The sequence below is a fragment of the Hylobates moloch genome, unplaced genomic scaffold, assembly GCF_009828535.3.
Source record: "Hylobates moloch isolate HMO894 unplaced genomic scaffold, HMol_V3 SCAFFOLD_8, whole genome shotgun sequence".
Lineage (NCBI taxonomy): Eukaryota > Metazoa > Chordata > Mammalia > Primates > Hylobatidae > Hylobates > Hylobates moloch.
Window position 1 is genome coordinate 45,682,500 of NW_026652283.1, and position 8,654 is coordinate 45,691,153.

Consider the following 8,654-nt stretch of genomic DNA (forward strand, 5'->3'; position numbering starts at 1 on the left):
TTTTTAGTAGAGACGGGGTTTCACCGTGGTCTCGATATCCTGACCTCGTGATCCGCCCGCCTCGGCCTCCCAAAGTGCTGGGATTACAAGCGTGAGCCACCGCGCCCGGCCGGCTAATTTTCATATTTTTAGTGGGGTTGGGGTTTCACTATGTTGGCCAGGCTAGTCTCCAACTCCTGGGCTCAAGCGATCCACCGGCCTCAGGCTCCCAAAGTGCTGGGATTACAGGCATGAGTCACTGCACCTGGCCCTGCTTTGTACTTCTCAGCTGACATGGGCAGTAATTTTAGCCTTTCCTGCTGTATAAGAGGCCACCTGTCCTGTACAGCTTCATTGAACAGCAGTCAGAAGGCTCTGACACTGAGGGAGACTTTCACATAAAAACCTGCTATTTTTAAAAGATGCATTACTTCCCAAAAGTATATGAGCACTTCAACTGTGACACTTTATTCAGCGTTTGTAAAAGTCTATAAAACAGTCTTCCAGGGGATTTAAGTGAAAATCTTGGGGGGAATCTTATTTCTAACTTCCCCATTTGCCTGCCCCTCAAAACATCTGCAACCTGCCCTTGGCTTATACTGCCTCCTTTTTGAGGACAGTGGTGCTTGACTCGGGTCTCAGGGATAGTTCAAAACATCAGTACACGGACTGGTTGGGGTGGGTGAAAGCAGATACCAGTGGAAGACACACCATAGTAATTGTTGATCCAGCAGTAAAAATAACACCATAGGACACACATTAGTTACTTTGTTGCCTGGCTTTAAAAACAAAAGGTGTGCATAAAATATATTTTTATTGTTTCGACATTGGGCTTTGAACAGGATGTGGTTAAAGAGGTAGCAGGGGGCCGGGCGCGGTGGCTCACGCCTGTAATCCCAGCACTTTGAGAGGCCGAGGCGGGTAGATCACAAGGTCAGGAGATCGAGACCATTCTGGCTAACACGGTGAAACCCCACCTCTACTAAAAATACAAAAAATTAGCCAGGCATGGTGGCATGCGCCTGTAGTCCCAGCTACTCGGGAGGCTGAGGCAGGAGGATGGTGTGAACCCTGGAAGCAGAGCTTGCAGTGAGCCGAGATTGCGCCACTGCACTCCAGCCTGGGCAACAGAGCAAGACTCCGTCTCAAAAAAAAAAAAAAGAGAGAGCAGGGGCCAGGCGTAGTGGCTTACGCCTGTAATCTCAGCACTTTGGGAGGCCGAGGCGGGCAGATCACCTGAAGTCGGAAGTTCGAGACCACCCTGACCAACATGGAGAAACCCCGTCTCTACTAAAAATACAAAATCAGCCAGGCATGGTGGCGCATTAATCCCAGCTACTTGGGAGGCTGAGGCAGGAGAATTGCTTGAACCTGGGAGGCGGAGGTGGTGGTGAGCCGAGATCACGCCGTTGCACTCCAGCCCGGGCAACAAGAGTGAAACTCCTTCTCAGAAAAAAAAAAAAAAAAAGGTAGCAAGCAGGGTATACAGAAATCAGAGATAGAATTAATTACAGAATGTCAGGAAGATGCCTGACACTGGTCTCTTCCTTTTTTTGTTTTTGTTTTTGTTTTTGTTTTGAGACAGGTCCTTGCTCTGTCACCTCGGCTGGAGTGCAGTGGCGCGTGCACAGCCACTGGGCTTAAGTAGGTGGGACTACAGGCACGTGCCACTGTGCCTGGCTAATTTTTTTTATTTTTTGTAGAGATGGGATCTCATGATATTGCCCAAGCTGATTTGACTGCCCCGGCCTTTTTTTTTTTTTTTTTGGAAACAGTTTTACTGTTTCCCAGGCTGGAGTTGAGTGGCTTGACAGCTCACTGCAGCCTCAAACTCTTGGGCTCAAGAGATCCTCTCGCCTCAGCCTCTTAAAGTGTTGGGATTGCAGGCATGAGCCACTACGCCTGACTGGTCTGTTTCTTACAGCAGTGCAACATGCCAAACGCGTTCATGCTAGGGCCCTGCTGGAAAACGAAGCAGACCTCCGTAAGGAAGCGCACTTCTCATATGTGTCCAGTAAGTGGCAGTCTTGTCTGGACCTGAGAGAAAGACCCGGAACCCTCGTTTTGCAAGGTTCTGGGAGCAAAGAATTATAAAAGATCAGTGTTGTTAGCACCCTGGAAATGGCTACATGGAATATCCACAGTTCCCAGGTACAATGCCATTTCTATGGCTCCTTCTGCCAAAGGAATACTAAGCCTACTGCTACAGCCCTGTCTCTTGTTCACTGTGGTTTCCTGGGCAAGTCATTTGTTCTTGGTTTCTTCATCTATTTAATGAGATGATCAGACAAGTGATCACTGAGGTTTCCTCTGATGCTGATAGGCTGTGGATTCCAAAGTTCCTCTTCAGATTGGATGAATGAATTTGTCTCTTCAACCACTAAAGTTTCCATGGAATGTGAGCGGCGAGGACCTCGCATCTGTTTTTTGTTTTTTTGAGACAGAGTCTCACTCTGTCACCCAGGCTGGAGTGCAGTGGAACAATCTCAGCTCAGTGCAACCTCTACCTCCCGGGTTCAAGCGATTTTCTTGCCTCAGCCTCCTGAGTAGCTGGGATTGCAAGCACCCGCCATCACACCTGGCTAATTTTTGTATTTTTAGTAGAGACAGGGTTTCACCATGTTGGCCAGGCTGGTCTTGAACTCCTGGCCTCAAGTGATCTGCTCGCTTCAGCCTCCCAAAGTGCTGGGATTACAGGCATGAGCCACTGCACCCAGCCACATCTGTTTCATTTACTGCTGTTTCATCAGCACCAGCACTGCACCTAGCATGTGCTCAATCCCTGTTTGTCAAATGCATGAGCATGGGCCCCACAGAGCATCCCCTCAGCTTCATGGGGCCTGAACTCTCAAACATTCAAACCCACCTGATGATACTTCCTCCTTGAATACTTTCATCCTCCTTCCCGAACTCATACTCTCCTGGCTTCCTCCTATGGCTCTAGAAGCTGCTTCTCGGTCTTTTATACATTCTCATTCCTCTACCAGTCCCCTAGGTGTCAAATTTTTTTTTTTTTTTTAGCATTCAACCCCAGGTCCTCTTCTCCTTCTTTGCTGTCTATGGCACCTTGTCCGCTCCCACAACTTTAATTACCACGACTTTAATTACTACCTACCACCTACCACCTTGATGACGGAAACAATAGTCGCTAACCTTTATAGAGTGTTAACTCTATGCTGGGTACTGCCCTTGATCTTTACTCATTTACCCCTCACAACAAGCCAAGGAGGTGGGTGCTATTGTTTTCCCCATTTTATGGGTGGAGGACAGAGTAGTTGAGTGACCTCTCTACAGCTCTAGACCCATGTGTCCATTTGCCTTCTGAACACCTCCCCTCAGATGTCACCAGTGGACTTCTGATATTCCAGTTCCAAAGCTTTTCTTCTCCAAGGTCCCAATCTCAGTGGAAAGTACCCAGCTGCCCAGGCTAGAAATATTGGTAATTGTCATGTCTTTTTGCTTCCCACCTTCAACCAACTTCTAACAAGACTAGTAAATTCTAACTCTTTAATATTCAGATCTGTTCCCTCTTCTCCATTCTGTCTCCACTGTTGTAATTCAGGTCTTCATACTGCTCACCTGCACTGGCCTCTACCCCAATCTTCATCTCTCCAGCATGGCATGCACACACAGTTCATTTTCCTAGTCCACCACCAGAGTGGAGGCAGTAGACTTAGTGGTGAAGAATATGGGCTTTGGGGCCGGGCGCAGTGGCTCACGCTTATAATCCCAGCACTTTGGGAGGCCGAGGCGGGCGGATCACAAGGTCAGGAGATCGAGACCACAGTGAAACCCCGTCTGTACTAAAAAAATACAAAAAAAAAATTAGCCGGGCGTGGTGGCGGGCGCCTGTAGTCCCAGCTACTCGGAGAGGCTGAGGCAGGAGAATGGCGTGAACCCGGGAGGCGGAGCTTACAGTGAGCCAAGATCGCGCCACTGCACTCCAGCCTGGGTGACAGAGCGAGACTCCATCTCAAAAAAAAAAGAATATGGGCTTTGGAATCAGAACTATTCTTTTTTTTTTTTTTTTTTTTTTTGAGACGGAGTCTCACTCTGTCACCCAGGCTGGAGTGCAGTGGCACGATCTCGGCTCACTGCAACCTCTGCCACCCAGGTAAAAGATAATCTCCTGCCTCAACCTCCCAAGTAGCTGGGATTACAGGCACCTGCCACTGCACCCAGCTAATTTTTGTAGTTTTAGTAGAGACAGGGTTTCACCATCTTGGCCAGGCTGGTCTTGAACTCCTGACCTCATGATCCACTCACCTCGACCTCCCAAAGTGCTGGGATTACAGGCGTGAGCCACCGCGCCCAGCCTGGAATCAGAACTATTCTTATTAGCTATCTGATCCTGGGCGAGCTACTCAACTTTTTTGAGCCTTCCTTTTCTCTGAAATGAAAGATGAGAAAAATGCCTGCTGTATCGGGTTGTTGGCACATGCATAGCCCTGCAAAAGCTGGGGCTGGCCTGCCTCCACAGGCTTAGCTCTGATGCATGACCCAGCATCCCTATTTCCCAGCCAGATCTCCCTTGCCTGGCCACAAATGTGACATGGCACTATCCAGCACTTGCCACATTCTACATTCCAGCCCCTCCCTTCTCCCCATGGTTTTGCCAATTCACACATGACCATCTCCAAGGAATCCTTCTCCTGATTCTCCATACCCTATCATCTCCACTCCATCAACCAACCTGGCTTCCTTTGTGTTCCCATGGCCCTGATAACACTGCCTCATAAATACCAGTTTCCCTATTGGTATCCCCCACTCAGCCATGATGTCCCTAAGGCCAGTGATTAGATCTCAGTCCTCTTCATAGCCCTAGCCCAGAGGCCTGGCACAGACAAGATGCTCAATGAGAATTTTGTTAAATAAATGAATGAATCAATGAATAAATGAGTGATTGCTCAGCTTTAGGACATTTGGGTGTTACCAGCACCACAGGCTTTAGGCAGAGCTGCCAAAGATAGTCTTTTGTTGTCCTTTGCTTTCTGAAGGAATTGCCTTTCCTAGTAACTAGCATGATATATAAAGAGTTGTAACTGGCTGTGGTTCCTGTGAAGACATTTGGGCAGAGACCAGTACTTTCACTTTGGGTATAAACAGTGACAGCTGTGAATTTTAAAACTCAGTCAAAAACGATTCAGTGAATAAATCTTCATTTTTCTAAGTAGCTCCAAGTGTTACAAATACATAATTAGCAAAAGATTAAGCATTTAATGTAAAGTGAATAGTCAGAACTAGACATTTGTCTCCTGGAGTATTTGGTTCTACATAGGCAGAAAATGCTATTTGTGGTCAGGACATTTTCATAAAAATATCTTCACCCGTTCATTTCTACCCTGAGTGTCCACCAAGTCATGTCTCGCTGCAGGAGGAGCTCTTGGGCACAGGCAGACATTTGCCCAGGATGTCCTGGCATTACGCACTGCCAGCTTGTGCCTGGGAAGAGCCCAGCTACTAATGAGGGACGTGCTGCAGGCGACAAAGCCAAGTGTCATCAGATGCATGAGGGGCCAGACCACTTGGCTCCAAAAAAATGAGCTGCACCAATTCAAGAAGAGGGAAGAAACCAAATAGTAGAACAAGTGAGAAACACTTGGGGGTTTCAGGCAGCAGCCAGTGCAGGCCGGCTGCCAAGCAGCCAGAGATGTCCAGTCTGCCATTTTGTCCAGATCAGAGAGTGTTTAGGGGAAGCCAGGGAAGCTGAAGTGCTTTGCCCCTTCCCGGGGTTGGTCCCTTTCCCTCCACAATGTTGCTGGACCTTTGATTCCAAAATAGGACCACATCTGGGCAACCAGAGGCTGCAGAGGGTGGGCAGATGGGATTGCGAGGGCTACCCTGGAAGACCTGGAAGAAAGAGGCAGCCCAGCGGCAGTGGCTGGTTGGTCATAAGAAGCGTTTCTGGGCCAGGCATGGTGGCTCATGCTTGTAATCCCAGCACTTTGGGAGGCCGAGGCTGGCGGATCGCCTGAAGTCGAGAGTTCGAGACCAGCCTGACCACCATGGAGAAACCCGTCTCTACTAAAAATACAAAAAAATTAGCTGGCTGTTGTGGTGCATGCCTGTAATCCCAGCTACTTGGGAGGCTGAGGTAGGAGAATCACTTGAACCTATGAGGCAGAGGTTGCAGTGAGCCGAGATTGTGCCATTGCACTCCAGCCTGGGCAACAAGAGCAAAACTCTGTCTCAAGAAAAAAAAAAAAAAAAAAGTTGGCCATGGGGTATACGGGGAGAGAGCTGCAGTAGTTCTGGCTCTCCAGCCTGTCCAAGATTCAAGCTAGGAAAGTTCTGCAGCTGTGTGAATGAGGGCCACAGTGGCCACTGCAGAGCCTCCTCTGGGGTCATCCACCACCAGGCTGGTAGTTTCTAAACGTGGTCCCAGGCTGCCATGACCCAAGCCTAGCCTGTTGGAATGCAGAATCCAATGAGGTCTTTTCAACAAGATGTATGGAGCATTCATTGCGTATGTGGAATGGTTTGAGGCTCTAGGTAAACAGAAGTGAGATGTGTCAGATGTGTTCACTGGAGTTCACACACTAGTGAGGAGACCATTTAGTGGACAGTACTAGAATTCTATAGCAAGAATTCTATACGGTGCTACGGGGTCAGAGACATAGGACGTCTACTCCTGAGTGAAGAGTGAAGGCAGAGGAGAGCAGGCCAGGGGCAGCTTCCTGAAAGTTGATTTCTCAGCTGAGCCTAGAAGAATCAGTAGCAATAGCCAGATAAAGACTTCTCAGGCCGGGCGCGGTGGCTCACACCTGTAATCCCAGCACTTTGGGAAGCCGAGGTGGGTGGATCACTTGAGGTCAGGAGTTCAAGACCAGCCTGGCCAACATAGTGAAACCCTGTCTCTACTAAAAAATACAAAAATTAGCCAGGCATGGTGGTACGCACCTGTAATCCCAGCTACTCGGGAGGCTGAGGCAGGAGAATCCCTTGAACCCAGGAGGTGAGGCTGCAGTGAGCCGAGATCGTACCACTGTACTCCAGCCTGGGTGACAGAGTGAAACTCCATCTCAAAACAAAACAAAAGGGCAAAAGAAAGAGAAGGCACCGAGATTCTGCTCTCGGTGGGAAGTCTGATACCTCTAGCATACATACTTTAAGATAGGACCCCGGAAGACAGTACCCTCTAGGTCAAGGTGGGCCAAAAGTAAGCCGGCCCTCAGGTGGTCTTGTATGGATTATATAACTACCAGGTGGTCCAAAGAACCTCAAGTGTTGAATGTGGACAAAGGTTGTCCAGAATTGTTTGTGCCCCCAGGTACCTGATAAAAACAAAAGAAAACTATCTCTGGAAGAAAGTATCATCATCCTAACTCTTAAATTTTTCCTACACTTAATTTTTCAAATATGAGACCAGTCCAAAGTGTAAGATAATCACGCACACAAAGTCGTCACTGTAAGTTGGAACTAGCAGACTAGAAAGGCTCACAAGACTTCAGCCAAATTATTAGATACAGACTGTCAAAAACTAGGTTTTCTTTAAAAAAAAAAAAAAAAGAAAAGAAACAATCTTATAAACATTTAGCTTCCTAAATGTTTACAAGAAGCTAAAAAAATGTGACAGTAGGCCAGGCACTACAGAAAGTACACAAAATTAACCAGGCTCATGAGGCTGAGGTGGGAGGATTGCTTGAGCATGGGAGATGGAGGTTGCAGTGAGCCGCAACCACACCACTCCACTACAACCTGGGTGACAGAGAGAGGCCCCATCTCAAAAAAAAAAAAAAAAAACAACAAAAAAGGAAGACTCTGGGCCCAGTGGCCTGATAAGAGATAGAAATAGGGTCTTGCTGTTCTGCCCAGGTTGGAGTGTAGTAACACATTCTTTCACCACAGTCTCAACTTCCCAAGCTCAAGCAATCCTCCTGCTTTTAACCTACCTCAGCCCTGCCAAATAGCTTGGGACTGCTGGTACTGCCAACACACTAAGCTACTTCATAGAGCTATCCTAACCTCCCAAAACATCAAGACCAACAAGCATAAACCACCACACCAACACACCCATCTTTACTAAACAGAATACTGAGCCCTGCCTAAACAGGACATCAAAAAATTTAATTATAAACTCATGATTGTTCCTCTCCACGGAAATCTTTAGTAAAAGGCGAAAGACTTATTCGTTATGAAAAGAAACTAGAGAATATCTACACTCCTTGTGCCTGGCCCAGATATTGACTGGTCTCCCCACACTTACGGTGCCTTTGGACCTGCAGACAGAAGCTTTTCTTCCACTGTAGAAAAGTGTCCTAAACATGTTCTCACTGGGTAAAATCTCCTGACAAAGAAAAAAAAGTTTAAATATTATTATTCAAACAGATAATCCTGGCAATAATTCTCGTATCTACATTGCATTCTGGGATGCAAATGAGCTGAGCACGGGAACAAGAGTTCCCCTAAACCCTATCAGTCTTACCAGTAAATGGAGAGAGGCACTTGACTACTGAGCTGGGGAGAGCACATGGCCAAGTCCTGTCTTCCATGTAGCCACCACATGTATTCAGAGTAGCAGTGCTGGGTGCACAGTGACTCACACCTGTAATCCCTGCACTTGAGGAGGCAGAGGTAGAAGGATCGCTTGAGCCCAGGAGTTCAAAACCAGCCTGGACAACAGAGTAAGACCTTGTCTCAGAAAAAAAAAAAAAAAAATTTAAATTTAAAAAAAA

At 47.4% G+C, this 8,654-nt stretch overlaps 1 protein-coding gene and 1 non-coding gene across 16 annotated transcripts in view; one reads left to right on the forward strand and one right to left on the reverse strand.

Moving 5' to 3' along the window:
• Positions 1-8,654, forward strand: part of ARMH1 (armadillo like helical domain containing 1) — a 58,140-nt gene that overhangs the window by 43,889 nt on the left and 5,597 nt on the right. The gene's annotated exons all lie outside the window — the stretch shown is intronic.
• Positions 8,017-8,133, reverse strand: LOC116474085 (U5 spliceosomal RNA). The gene has a single exon (XR_004249600.1). It is a non-coding gene; the product is annotated as a U5 spliceosomal RNA (small nuclear RNA).